The 13,798-nt window shown below is 43.6% G+C and overlaps 12 non-coding genes across 12 annotated transcripts; all 12 read left to right on the top strand.

The window, feature by feature from the left end:
* Positions 1 to 686: 686 nt before the first annotated feature.
* On the top strand, positions 687 to 805 carry LOC136721432 (5S ribosomal RNA). The gene has a single exon (XR_010805983.1). It is a non-coding gene; the product is annotated as a 5S ribosomal RNA (ribosomal RNA).
* A 1,058-nt stretch (positions 806 to 1,863) lies between these two features.
* Positions 1,864 to 1,982, top strand: LOC136721462 (5S ribosomal RNA). The gene has a single exon (XR_010806010.1). It is a non-coding gene; the product is annotated as a 5S ribosomal RNA (ribosomal RNA).
* A 1,066-nt stretch (positions 1,983 to 3,048) lies between these two features.
* Positions 3,049 to 3,167, top strand: LOC136721394 (5S ribosomal RNA). The gene has a single exon (XR_010805949.1). It is a non-coding gene; the product is annotated as a 5S ribosomal RNA (ribosomal RNA).
* A 1,050-nt stretch (positions 3,168 to 4,217) lies between these two features.
* Positions 4,218 to 4,336, top strand: LOC136721437 (5S ribosomal RNA). Its single transcript, XR_010805987.1, has one exon. It is a non-coding gene; the product is annotated as a 5S ribosomal RNA (ribosomal RNA).
* Positions 4,337 to 5,402: 1,066 nt separating this feature from the next.
* LOC136721430 (5S ribosomal RNA) lies at positions 5,403 to 5,521 on the top strand. The gene has a single exon (XR_010805981.1). It is a non-coding gene; the product is annotated as a 5S ribosomal RNA (ribosomal RNA).
* Positions 5,522 to 6,587: 1,066 nt separating this feature from the next.
* LOC136721472 (5S ribosomal RNA) lies at positions 6,588 to 6,706 on the top strand. Its single transcript, XR_010806019.1, has one exon. It is a non-coding gene; the product is annotated as a 5S ribosomal RNA (ribosomal RNA).
* Positions 6,707 to 7,764: 1,058 nt separating this feature from the next.
* On the top strand, positions 7,765 to 7,883 carry LOC136721417 (5S ribosomal RNA). The gene has a single exon (XR_010805970.1). It is a non-coding gene; the product is annotated as a 5S ribosomal RNA (ribosomal RNA).
* Positions 7,884 to 8,949: 1,066 nt separating this feature from the next.
* LOC136721405 (5S ribosomal RNA) lies at positions 8,950 to 9,068 on the top strand. The gene has a single exon (XR_010805959.1). It is a non-coding gene; the product is annotated as a 5S ribosomal RNA (ribosomal RNA).
* Positions 9,069 to 10,126: 1,058 nt separating this feature from the next.
* LOC136721393 (5S ribosomal RNA) lies at positions 10,127 to 10,245 on the top strand. Its single transcript, XR_010805948.1, has one exon. It is a non-coding gene; the product is annotated as a 5S ribosomal RNA (ribosomal RNA).
* Positions 10,246 to 11,300: 1,055 nt separating this feature from the next.
* On the top strand, positions 11,301 to 11,419 carry LOC136721583 (5S ribosomal RNA). The gene has a single exon (XR_010806104.1). It is a non-coding gene; the product is annotated as a 5S ribosomal RNA (ribosomal RNA).
* Positions 11,420 to 12,485: 1,066 nt separating this feature from the next.
* Positions 12,486 to 12,604, top strand: LOC136721381 (5S ribosomal RNA). Its single transcript, XR_010805937.1, has one exon. It is a non-coding gene; the product is annotated as a 5S ribosomal RNA (ribosomal RNA).
* Positions 12,605 to 13,670: 1,066 nt separating this feature from the next.
* Positions 13,671 to 13,789, top strand: LOC136721369 (5S ribosomal RNA). Its single transcript, XR_010805926.1, has one exon. It is a non-coding gene; the product is annotated as a 5S ribosomal RNA (ribosomal RNA).
* The last annotated feature ends 9 nt before the right edge of the window (positions 13,790 to 13,798 follow it).

Here is a 13,798-nt window from a genome sequence, read left to right as displayed (position 1 = left end):
ATTCAAGGCACGGATGTGAATGCAACGGGATGAAATTACTGAAATGATGCCTGCCCTCGAACTGTGATGATGGACTACCCGACTCGCCAATAATATTGGGTTCTGGTGTATTGAAATACAGGAGCTGCTGGATTTGTGTGTTTTCTTACCCCCTCACCATAGTTTTTCAAATGTTTAAACAACTGAACTTATATTCAAGGTTTGTTTCTCTTCATATGTTTTACTGGTTTACATTTGTCTCAGCAACCTGTTGAATGATTCTTCTGCTTTCAAAACAAAATGACAACAGGATGAATGCACACACTTGAAAATACAATACATGCAATGTTATGCATCATAGTGATGCAACCTCCTTTCAGTTTCATACTGCATGTCAATTGAAATCCTTACTGAAATGCACACCTTCTCAAGATTGCGCTTGACTGGCGTGTCAGGCACTCAATTACAGCTGTTTTATCAAGACAATGTGTTCGTTTTGTAATATATAGTTCCGGTCTGGTGTGGCACCCCAGCTAACGCACAACGTTGCCACAATGTTGCCACAACGTGGCGTGTTAGCAGGGACTATCTGCGGCGCGCTGCTGTGTCCCGGGCTTTAGAGTAGAGAGACAGTTCAACTGTAAGTATGAACGGCAGAAACGGATATTGCCTTCCCTTTAAGTAGAGCGTCAGGGACAGCCTTTCTGGCTTACGGCCATACTAGCCTGAATACGCCCGATCTCGTCCGATCTCGGAAGCTAAGCAGGCTCGGGCCTGGTCAGTACTTGGATAGGAGACCGCCTGGGAATACCAGGTGCTGTAAGCTTTTGCATCTTTTACACACCAGAGGGCGACAAATCACGAGTTTTAACTTTGGATACACGCAATTTCATCATTATTTCAGATTTGACTTCCACAAATACACAGGCATACAATAGATCTTGTTCTCCAACGTAAACGGTCCCTAGTAACTAGGGTACATTCATAAATAAATTGAGCATCATGGCTAGAAGTGACTAAATGTTGCCTAATCTTTCTCATCGAGAAATGACACAATTACAGCAACACAAAAAGGAACTCCACCGGACAAAGTTCAGTGCTCACAAGGAGCCTCATTCAACACACACGGTTCCATTCCCATTCATGCAAAGCACGAAAGTGTAAAACTTGGGAACATACTTGAGAGCAAAGATCACATTCAATCTCATTCAAGGCACGGATGTGAATGCAACGGGATGAAATTACTGAAATGATGCCTGCCCTCGAACTGTGATGATGGACTACCCGACTCGCCAATAATATTGGGTTCTGGTGTATTGAAATACAGGAGCTGCTGGATTTGTGTGTTTTCTTACCCCCTCACCATAGTTTGTCAAATGTTTAAACAACTGAACTTATATTCAAGGTTTGTTTCTCTTCATATGTTTTACTGGTTTACATTTGTCTCAGCAACCTCAGCAAAAATGATTCTTCTACTTTCAAAACAAAATGACAACAGGATGAATGCACACACTTGAAAATACAATACATGCAATGTTATGCATCATAGTGATGCAACCTCCTTTCAGTTTCATACTGCATGTCAATTGAAATCCTTACTGAAATGCACACCTTCTCAAGATTGCGCTTGACTGGCGTGTCAGGCACTCAATTACAGCTGTTTTATCAAGACAATGTGTTCGTTTTGTAATATATAGTTCCGGTCTGGTGTGGCACCCCAGCTAACGCACAACGTTGCCACAACGTTTCGTGTTAGCAGGGACTGTCTGCGGCGCGCTGGTGTGTCCCGGACTTTAGAGTAGAGAGACAGTTCAACTGCAAGTATGAGCGGCAGAAACGGATATTGCCTTCCCTTTAAGTAGAGCGTCAGGGACAGCCTCCCTGGCTTTCGGCCATACTAGCCTGAATACGCCCGATCTCGTCCGATCTCGGAAGCTAAGCAGGCTCGGGCCTGGTCAGTACTTGGATGGGAGACCGCCTGTGAATACCAGGTGCTGTAAGCTTTTGCATCTTTTACACACCAGAGGGCGACAAATCACGAGTTTTAACTTTGGATACTCGCAATTTCATCATTATTTCAGATTTGACTTCCCCAAATACACAGGCATACAATAGATCTTGTTCTCCAACGTAAACGGTCCCTAGTAACTAGGGTACATTCGTAAATAAATTGAGCATCATGGCTAGAAGTGACTAAATGTTGCCTAATCTTTCTCATCGAGAAATTACACAATTACAGCAACACAAAAAGGAACTCCACCGGACAAAGTTCAGTGCTCACAAGGAGCCTCATTCAACACACACGGTTCCATTCCCATTCATGCAAAGCACGAAAGTGTAAAACTTGGGAACATACTTGAGAGCAAAGATCACATTCAATCTCATTCAAGGCACGGATGTGAATGCAACGGGATGAAATTACTGAAATGATGCCTGCCCTCGAACTGTGATGATGGACTACCCGACTCGCCAATAATATTGGCTTCTGGTGTATTGAAATACAGGAGCTGCTGGATTTGTGTCATTTCTTACCCCCTCACCATAGTTTGTCAAATGTTTAAACAACTGAACTTATATTCAAGGTTTGTTTCTCTTCATATGTTTTACTGGTTTACATTTGTCTCAGCAACCTGTTGAATGATTCTTCTGCTTTCAAAACAAAATGACAACAGGATGAATGCACACACTTGAAAATACAATACATGCAATGTTATGCATCATAGTGATGCAACCTCCTTTCAGTTTCATACTGCATGTCAATTGAAATCCTTACTGAAATGCACACCTTCTCAAGATTGCGCTTGACTGGCGTGTCAGGCACTCAATTACAGCTGTTTTATCAAGACAATGTGTTCGTTTTGTAAAATATAGTTCCGGTCTGGTGTGGCACCCCAGCTAACGCACAACGTTGCCACAATGTTGCCACAACGTGGCGTGTTAGCAGGGACTGTCTGCGGCGCGCTGGTGTGTCCCGGGCTTTAGAGTAGAGAGACAGTTCAACTGTAAGTATGAACGGCAGAAACGGATATTGCCTTCCCTTTAAGTAGAGCGTCAGGGACAGCCTCCCTGGCTTACGGCCATACTAGCCTGAATACGCCCGATCTCGTCCGATCTCGGAAGCCAAGCAGGCTCGGGCCTGGTCAGTACTTGGATGGGAGACCGCCTGGGAATACCAGGTGCTGTAAGCTTTTGCATCTTTTACACACCAGAGGGCGACAAATCACGAGTTTTAACTTTGGATACACGCAATTTCATCATTATTTCAGATTTGACTTCCCCAAATACACAGGCATACAATAGATCTTGTTCTCCAACGTAAACGGTCCCTAGTAACTAGGGTACATTCGTAAATAAATTGAGCATCATGGCTAGAAGTGACTAAATGTTGCCTAATCTTTCTCATCGAGAAATGACACAATTACAGCAACACAAAAAGGAACTCCACCGGACAAAGTTCAGTGCTCACAAGGAGCCTCATTCAACACACACGGTTCCATTCCCATTCATGCAAAGCACGAAAGTGTAAAACTTGGGAACATACTTGAGAGCAAAGATCACATTCAATCTCATTCAAGGCACGGATGTGAATGCAACGGGATGAAATTACTGAAATGATGCCTGCCCTCGAACTGTGATGATGGACTACCCGACTCGCCAATAATATTGGGTTCTGGTGTATTGAAATACAGGAGCTGCTGGATTTGTGTGTTTTCTTACCCCCTCACCATAGTTTGTCAAATGTTTAAACAACTGAACTTATATTCAAGGTTTGTTTCTCTTCATATGTTTTACTGGTTTACATTTGTCTCAGCAACCTGTTGAATGATTCTTCTGCTTTCAAAACAAAATGACAACAGGATGAATGCACACACTTGAAAATACAATACATGCAATGTTATGCATCATAGTGATGCAACCTCCTTTCAGTTTCATACTGCATGTCAATTGAAATCCTTACTGAAATGCACACCTTCTCAAGATTGCGCTTGAATGGCGTGTCAGGCACTCAATTACAGCTGTTTTATCAAGACAATGTGTTCGTTTTGTAATACATAGGTCTGGTGTGGCACCCCAGCTAACGCACAACGTTGCCACAACGTTTCGTGTTAGCAGGGACTGTCTGCGGCGTGCTGGTGTGTCCCGGACTTTAGAGTAGAGAGACAGTTCAACTGTAAGTATGAGCGGCAGAAACGGATATTGCCTTCCCTTTAAGTAGAGCGTCAGGGACAGCCTCCCTGGCTTACGGCCATACTAGCCTGAATACGCCCGATCTCGTCCGATCTCGGAAACTAAGCAGGCTCGGGCCTGGTCAGTACTTGGATGGGAGACCGCCTGGGAATACCAGGTGCTGTAAGCTTTTGCATCTTTTACACACCAGAGGGCGACAAATCACGAGTTTTAACTTTGGATACACGCAATTTCATCATTATTTCAGATTTGACTTCCCCAAATACACAGGCATACAATAGATCTTGTTCTCCAATGTAAACGGTCCCTAGTAACTAGGGTACATTCGTAAATAAATTGAGCATCATGGCTAGAAGTGACTAAATGTTGCCTAATCTTTCTCATCGAGAAATGACACAATTACAGCAACACAAAAAGGAACTCCACCGGACAAAGTTCAGTGCTCACAAGGAGCCTCATTCAACACACACGGTTCCATTCCCATTCATGCAAAGCACGAAAGTGTAAAACTTGGGAACATACTTGAGAGCAAAGATCACATTCAATCTCATTCAAGGCACGGATGTGAATGCAACGGGATGAAATTACTGAAATGATGCCTGCCCTCGAACTGTGATGATGGACTACCCGACTCGCCAATAATATTGGGTTCTGGTGTATTGAAATACAGGAGCTGCTGGATTTGTGTGTTTTCTTACCCCCTCACCATAGTTTGTCAAATGTTTAAACAACTGAACTTATATTCAAGGTTTGTTTCTCTTCATATGTTTTACTGGTTTACATTTGTCTCAGCAACCTGTTGAATGATTCTTCTGCTTTCAAAACAAAATGACAACAGGATGAATGCACACACTTGTAAAAACAATACATGCAATGTTATGCATCATAGTGATGCAACCTCCTTTCAGTTTCATACTGCATGTCAATTGAAATCCTTACTGAAATGCACACCTTCTCAAGATTGCGCTTGACTGGCGTGTCAGGCACTCAATTACAGCTGTTTTATCAAGACAATGTGTTCGTTTTGTAATATATAGTTCCGGTCTGGTGTGGCACCCCAGCTAACGCACAACGTTGCCACAATGTTGCCACAACGTGGCGTGTTAGCAGGGACTGTCTGCGGCGCGCTGGTGTGTCCCGGGCTTTAGAGTAGAGAGACAGTTCAACTGTAAGTATGAACGGCAGAAACGGATATTGCCTTCCCTTTAAGTAGAGCGTCAGGGACAGCATTCCTAGCTTACGGCCATACTAGCCTGAATACGCCCGATCTCGTCCGATCTCGGAAGCTAAGCAGGCTCGGGCCTGGTCAGTACTTGGATGGGAGACCGCCTGGGAATACCAGGTGCTGTAAGCTTTTGCATCTTTTACACACCAGAGGGCGACATATCACGAGTTTTAACTTTGGATACACGCAATTTCATCATTATTTCAGATTTGACTTCCCCAAATACACAGGCATACAATAGATCTTGTTCTCCAATGTAAACGGTCCCTAGTAACTAGGGTACATTCATAAATAAATTGAGCATCATGGCTAGAAGTGACTAAATGTTGCCTAATCTTTCTCATCGAGAAATGACAGAATTACAGCAACACAAAAAGGAACTCCACCGGACAAAGTTCAGTGCTCACAAGGAGCCTCATTCAACACACACGGTTCCATTCCCATTCATGCAAAGCACGAAAGTGTAAAACTTGGGAACATACTTGAGAGCAAAGATCACATTCAATCTCATTCAAGGCACGGATGTGAATGCAACAAGATGAAATTACTGAAATGATGCCTGCCCTCGAACTGTGATGATGGACTACCCGACTCGCCAATAATATTGGGTTCTGGTGTATTGAAATACAGGAGCTGCTGGATTTGTGTGTTTTCTTACCCCCTCACCATAGTTTGTCAAATGTTTAAACAACTGAACTTATATTCAAGGTTTGTTTCTCTTCATATGTTTTACTGGTTTACATTTGTCTCAGCAACCTGTTGAATGATTCTTCTGCTTTCAAAACAAAATGACAACAGGATGAATGCACACACTTGAAAATACAATACATGCAATGTTATGCATCATAGTGATGCAACCTCCTTTCAGTTTCATACTGCATGTCAATTTAAATCCTTACTGAAATGCACACCTTCTCAAGATTGCGCTTGACTGGCGTGTCAGGCACTCAATTACAGCTGTTTTATCAAGACAATGTGTTCGTTTTGTAATATATAGTTCCGGTCTGGTGTGGCACCCCAGCTAACGCACAACGTTGCCACAATGTTGCCACAACGTGGCGTGTTAGCAGGGACTGTCTGCGGCGCGCTGGTGTGTCCCGGGCTTTAGAGTAGAGAGACAGTTCAACTGTAAGTATGAACGGCAGAAACGGATATTGCCTTCCCTTTAAGTAGAGCGTCAGGGACAGCCTCCCTGGCTTACGGCCATACTAGCCTGAATACGCCCGATCTCGTCCGATCTCGGAAGCTAAGCAGGCTTGGGCCTGGTCAGTACTTGGATGGGAGACTGCCTGGAAATACCAGGTGCTGTAAGCTTTTGCATCTTTTACACACCAGAGGGCGACAAATCACGAGTTTTAACTTTGGATACACGCAATTTCATCATTATTTCAGATTTGACTTCCCCAAATACACAGGCATACAATAGATCTTGTTCTCCAACGTAAACGGTCCCTAGTAACTAGGGTACATTCGTAAATAAATTGAGCATCATGGCTAGAAGTGACTAAATGTTGCCTAATCTTTCTCATCGAGAAATGACACAATTACAGCAACACAAAAAGGAACTCCACCGGACAAAGTTCAGTGCTCACAAGGAGCTTCATTCAACACATACGGTTCCATTCCCATTCATGCAAAGCACGAAAGTGTAAAACTTGGGAACATACTTGAGAGCAAAGATCACATTCAATCTCATTCAAGGCACGGATGTGAATGCAACGGGATGAAATTACTGAAATTATGCCTGCCCTCGAACTGTGATGATGGACTACCCGACTCGCCAATAATATTGGGTTCTGGTGTATTGAAGTACAGGAGCTGCTGGATTTGTGTGTTTTCTTACCCCCTCACCATAGTTTGTCAAATGTTTAAACAACTGAACTTATATTCAAGGTTTGTTTCTCTTCATATGTTTTACTGGTTTACATTTGTCTCAGCAACCTCAGCAAAAATGATTCTTCTACTTTCAAAACAAAATGACAACAGGATGAATGCACACACTTGAAAATACAATACATGCAATGTTATGCATCATAGTGATGCAACCTCCTTTCAGTTTCATACTGCATGTCAATTGAAATCCTTACTGAAATGCACACCTTCTCAAGATTGCGCTTGACTGGCGTGTCAGGCACTCAATTACAGCTGTTTTATCAAGACAATGTGTTCGTTTTGTAATATATAGTTCCGGTCTGGTGTGGCACCCCAGCTAACGCACAACGTTGCCACAACGTTTCGTGTTAGCAGGGACTGTCTGCGGCGCGCTGGTGTGTCCCGGACTTTAGAGTAGAGAGACAGTTCAACTGCAAGTATGAGCGGCAGAAACGGATATTGCCTTCCCTTTAAGTAGAGCGTCAGGGACAGCCTCCCTGGCTTACGGCCATACTAGCCTGAATACGCCCGATCTCGTCCGATCTCGGAAGCTAAGCAGGCTCGGGCCTGGTCAGTACTTGGATGGGAGACCGCCTGGGAATACCAGGTGCTGTAAGCTTTTGCATCTTTTACACACCAGAGGGCGACAAATCACGAGTTTTAACTTTGGATACACGCAATTTCATCATTATTTCAGATTTGACTTCCCCAAATACACAGGCATACAATAGATCTTGTTCTCCAACGTAAACGGTCCCTAGTAACTAGGGTACATTCGTAAATAAATTGAGCATCATGGCTAGAAGTGACTAAATGTTGCCTAATCTTTCTCATCGAGAAATGACACAATTACAGCAACACAAAAAGGAACTCCACCGGACAAAGTTCAGTGCTCACAAGGAGCCTCATTCAACACACACGGTTCCATTCCCATTCATGCAAAGCACGAAAGTGTAAAACTTGGGAACATACTTGAGAGCAAAGATCACATTCAATCTCATTCAAGGCACGGATGTGAATGCAACGGGATGAAATTACTGAAATGATGCCTGCCCTCGAACTGTGATGATGGACTACCCGACTCGCCAATAATATTGGGTTCTGGTGTATTGAAATACAGGAGCTGCTGGATTTGTGTGTTTTCTTACCCCCTCACCATAGTTTGTCAAATGTTTAAACAACTGAACTTATATTCAAGGTTTGTTTCTCTTCATATGTTTTACTGGTTTACATTTGTCTCAGCAACCTGTTGAATGATTCTTCTGCTTTCAAAACAAAATGACAACAGGATGAATGCACACACTTGAAAATACAATACATGCAATGTTATGCATCATAGTGATGCAACCTCCTTTCAGTTTCATACTGCATGTCAATTGAAATCCTTACTGAAATGCACACCTTCTCAAGATTGCGCTTGACTGGCGTGTCAGGCACTCAATTACAGTTGTTTTATCAAGACAATGTGTTCGTTTTGTAATATATAGTTCCGGTCTGGTGTGGCACCCCAGCTAACGCACAACGTTGCCACAATGTTGCCACAACGTGGCGTGTTAGCAGGGACTATCTGCGGCGCGCTGCTGTGTCCCGGGCTTTAGAGTAGAGAGACAGTTCAACTGTAAGTATGAACGGCAGAAACGGATATTGCCTTCCCTTTAAGTAGAGCGTCAGGGACAGCCTTTCTGGCTTACGGCCATACTAGCCTGAATACGCCCGATCTCGTCCGATCTCGGAAGCTAAGCAGGCTCGGGCCTGGTCAGTACTTGGATGGGAGACCGCCTGGGAATACCAGGTGCTGTAAGCTTTTGCATCTTTTACACACCAGAGGGCGACAAATCACGAGTTTTAACTTTGGATACACGCAATTTCATCATTATTTCAGATTTGACTTCCCCAAATACACAGGCATACAATAGATCTTGTTCTCCAACGTAAACGGTCCCTAGTAACTAGGGTACATTCATAAATAAATTGAGCATCATGGCTAGAAGTGACTAAATGTTGCCTAATCTTTCTCATCGAGAAATGACACAATTACAGCAACACAAAAAGGAACTCCACCGGACAAAGTTCAGTGCTCACAAGGAGCCTCATTCAACACACACGGTTCCATTCCCATTCATGCAAAGCACGAAAGTGTAAAACTTGGGAACATACTTGAGAGCAAAGATCACATTCAATCTCATTCAAGGCACGGATGTGAATGCAACGGGATGAAATTACTGAAATGATGCCTGCCCTCGAACTGTGATGATGGACTACCCGACTCGCCAATAATATTGGGTTCTGGTGTATTGAAATACAGGAGCTGCTGGATTTGTGTGTTTTCTTACCCCCTCACCATAGTTTGTCAAATGTTTAAACAACTGAACTTATATTCAAGGTTTGTTTCTCTTCATATGTTTTACTGGTTTACATTTGTCTCAGCAACCTCAGCAAAAATGATTCTTCTACTTTCAAAACAAAATGACAACAGGATGAATGCACACACTTGAAAATACAATACATGCAATGTTATGCATCATAGTGATGCAACCTCCTTTCAGTTTCATACTGCATGTCAATTGAAATCCTTACTGAAATGCACACCTTCTCAAGATTGCGCTTGACTGGCGTGTCAGGCACTCAATTACAGCTGTTTTATCAAGACAATGTGTTCGTTTTGTAATATATAGTTCCGGTCTGGTGTGGCACCCCAGCTAACGCACAACGTTGCCACAACGTTTCGTGTTAGCAGGGACTGTCTGCGGCGCGCTGGTGTGTCCCGGACTTTAGAGTAGAGAGACAGTTCAACTGCAAGTATGAGCGGCAGAAACGGATATTGCCTTCCCTTTAAGTAGAGCGTCAGGGACAGCCTCCCTGGCTTACGGCCATACTAGCCTGAATACGCCCGATCTCGTCCGATCTCGGAAGCTAAGCAGGCTCGGGCCTGGTCAGTACTTGGATGGGAGACCGCCTGGGAATACCAGGTGCTGTAAGCTTTTGCATCTTTTACACACCAGAGGGCGACAAATCACGAGTTTTAACTTTGGATACACGCAATTTCATCATTATTTCAGATTTGACTTCCCCAAATACACAGGCATACAATAGATCTTGTTCTCCAACGTAAACGGTCCCTAGTAACTAGGGTACATTCGTAAATAAATTGAGCATCATGGCTAGAAGTGACTAAATGTTGCCTAATCTTTCTCATCGAGAAATTACACAATTACAGCAACACAAAAAGGAACTCCACCGGACAAAGTTCAGTGCTCACAAGGAGCCTCATTCAACACACACGGTTCCATTCCCATTCATGCAAAGCACGAAAGTGTAAAACTTGGGAACATACTTGAGAGCAAAGATCACATTCAATCTCATTCAAGGCACGGATGTGAATGCAACGGGATGAAATTACTGAAATGATGCCTGCCCTCGAACTGTGATGATGGACTACCCGACTCGCCAATAATATTGGGTTCTGGTGTATTGAAATACAGGAGCTGCTGGATTTGTGTGTTTTCTTACCCCCTCACCATAGTTTGTCAAATGTTTAAACAACTGAACTTATATTCAAGGTTTGTTTCTCTTCATATGTTTTACTGGTTTACATTTGTCTCAGCAACCTGTTGAATGATTCTTCTGCTTTCAAAACAAAATGACAACAGGATGAATGCACACACTTGAAAATACAATACATGCAATGTTATGCATCATAGTGATGCAACCTCCTTTCAGTTTCATACTGCATGTCAATTGAAATCCTTACTGAAATGCACACCTTCTCAAGATTGCGCTTGACTGGCGTGTCAGGCACTCAATTACAGCTGTTTTATCAAGACAATGTGTTCGTTTTGTAATATATAGTTCCGGTCTGGTGTGGCACCCCAGCTAACGCACAACGTTGCCACAACGTTTCGTGTTAGCAGGGACTGTCTGCGGCGCGCTGGTGTGTCCCGGACTTTAGAGTAGAGAGACAGTTCAACTGCAAGTATGAGCGGCAGAAACGGATATTGCCTTCCCTTTAAGTAGAGCGTCAGGGACAGCCTCCCTGGCTTACGGCCATACTAGCCTGAATACGCCCGATCTCGTCCGATCTCGGAAGCTAAGCAGGCTCGGGCCTGGTCAGTACTTGGATGGGAGACCACCTGGGAAAACCAGGTGCTGTAAGCTTTTGCATCTTTTACACACCAGAGGGCGACAAATCACGAGTTTTAACTTTGGATACACGCAATTTCATCATTATTTCAGATTTGACTTCCCCAAATACACAGGCATACAATAGATCTTGTTCTCCAACGATAACGGTCCCTAGTAACTAGGGTACATTCGTAAATAAATTGAGCATCATGGCTAGAAGTGACTAAATGTTGCCTAATCTTTCTCATCGAGAAATGACACAATTACAGCAACACAAAAAGGAACTCCACCGGACAGAGTTCAGTGCTCACAAGGAGCCTCATTCAACACACACGGTTCCATTCCCATTCATGCAAAGCACGAAAGTGTAAAACTTGGGAACATACTTGAGAGCAAAGATCACATTCAATCTCATTCAAGGCACGGATGTGAATGCAACGGGATGAAATTACTGAAATGATGCCTGCCCTCGAACTGTGATGATGGACTACCCGACTCGCCAATAATATTGGGTTCTGGTGTATTGAAATACAGGAGCTGCTGGATTTGTGTGTTTTCTTACCCCCTCACCATAGTTTGTCAAATGTTTAAACAACTGAACTTATATTCAAGGTTTGTTTCTCTTCATATGTTTTACTGGTTTACATTTGTCTCAGCAACCTGTTGAATGATTCTTCTGCTTTCAAAACAAAATGACAACAGGATGAATGCACACACTTGAAAATACAATACATGCAATGTTATGCATCATAGTGATGCAACCTCCTTTCAGTTTCATACTGCATGTCAATTGAAATCCTTACTGAAATGCACACCTTCTCAAGATTGCGCTTGACTGGCGTGTCAGGCACTCAATTACAGCTGTTTTATCAAGAGAATGTGTTCGTTTTGTAATATATAGTTCCGGTCTGGTGTGGCACCCCAGCTAACGCACAACGTTGCCACAATGTTGCCACAACGTGGCGTGTTATCAGGGACTGTCTGCGGCGCGCTGGTGTGTCCCGGGCTTTAGAGTAGAGAGACAGTTCAACTGTAAGTATGAACGGCAGAAACGGATATTGCCTTCCCTTTAAGTAGAGCGTCAGGGACAGCCTCCCTGGCTTACGGCCATACTAGCCTGAATACGCCCGATCTCGTCCGATCTCGGAAGCTAAGCAGGCTCGGGCCTGGTCAGTACTTGGATGGGAGACCGCCTGGGAATACCAGGTGCTGTAAGCTTTTGCATCTTTTACACACCAGAGGGCGACAAATCACGAGTTTTAACTTTGGATACACGCAATTTCATCATTATTTCAGATTTGACTTCCCCAAATACACAGGCATACAATAGATCTTGTTCTCCAACGTAAACGGTCCCTAGTAACTAAGGTACATTCATAAATAAATTGAGCATCATGGCTAGAAAAGACTAAATGTTGCCTAATCTTTCTCATCGAGAAATGACACAATTACAGCAACACAAAAAGGAACTCCACCGGACAAAGTTCAGTGCTCACAAGGAGCCTCATTCAACACACACGGTTCCATTCCCATTCATGCAAAGCACGAAAGTGTAAAACTTGGGAACATACTTGAGAGCAAAGATCACATTCAATCTCATTCAAGGCACGGATGTGAATGCAACGGGATGAAATTACTGAAATGATGCCTGCCCTCGAACTGTGATGATGGACTACCCGACTCGCCAATAATATTGGGTTCTGGTGTATTGAAATACAGGAGCTGCTGGATTTGTGTGTTTTCTTACCCCCTCACCATAGTTTGTCAAATGTTTAAACAACTGAACTTATATTCAAGGTTTGTTTCTCTTCATATGTTTTACTGGTTTACATTTGTCTCAGCAACCTGTTGAATGATTCTTCTGCTTTCAAAACAAAATGACAACAGGATGAATGCACACACTTGAAAATACAATACATGCAATGTTATGCATCATAGTGATGCAACCTCCTTTCAGTTTCATACTGCATGTCAATTGAAATCCTTACTGAAATGCACACCTTCTCAAGATTGCGCTTGACTGGCGTGTCAGGCACTCAATTACAGCTGTTTTATCAAGAGAATGTGTTCGTTTTGTAATATATAGTTCCGGTCTGGTGTGGCACCCCAGCTAACGCACAACGTTGCCACAATGTTGCCACAACGTGGCGTGTTATCAGGGACTGTCTGCGGCGCGCTGGTGTGTCCCGGGCTTTAGAGTAGAGAGACAGTTCAACTGTAAGTATGAACGGCAGAAACGGATATTGCCTTCCCTTTAAGTAGAGCGTCAGGGACAGCCTCCCTGGCTTACGGCCATACTAGCCTGAATACGCCCGATCTCGTCCGATCTCGGAAGCTAAGCAGGCTCGGGCCTGGTCAGTACTTGGATGGGAGACCGCCTGGGAATACCAGGTGCTGTAAGCTTTTGCATCT

Source organism: Amia ocellicauda, unplaced genomic scaffold, assembly GCF_036373705.1.
Source record: "Amia ocellicauda isolate fAmiCal2 unplaced genomic scaffold, fAmiCal2.hap1 HAP1_SCAFFOLD_116, whole genome shotgun sequence".
Classification (NCBI taxonomy): domain Eukaryota; kingdom Metazoa; phylum Chordata; class Actinopteri; order Amiiformes; family Amiidae; genus Amia; species Amia ocellicauda.
Note: the sequence above shows the minus strand (reverse complement) of the source record. Positions and strands in the feature narration are given on the sequence as shown.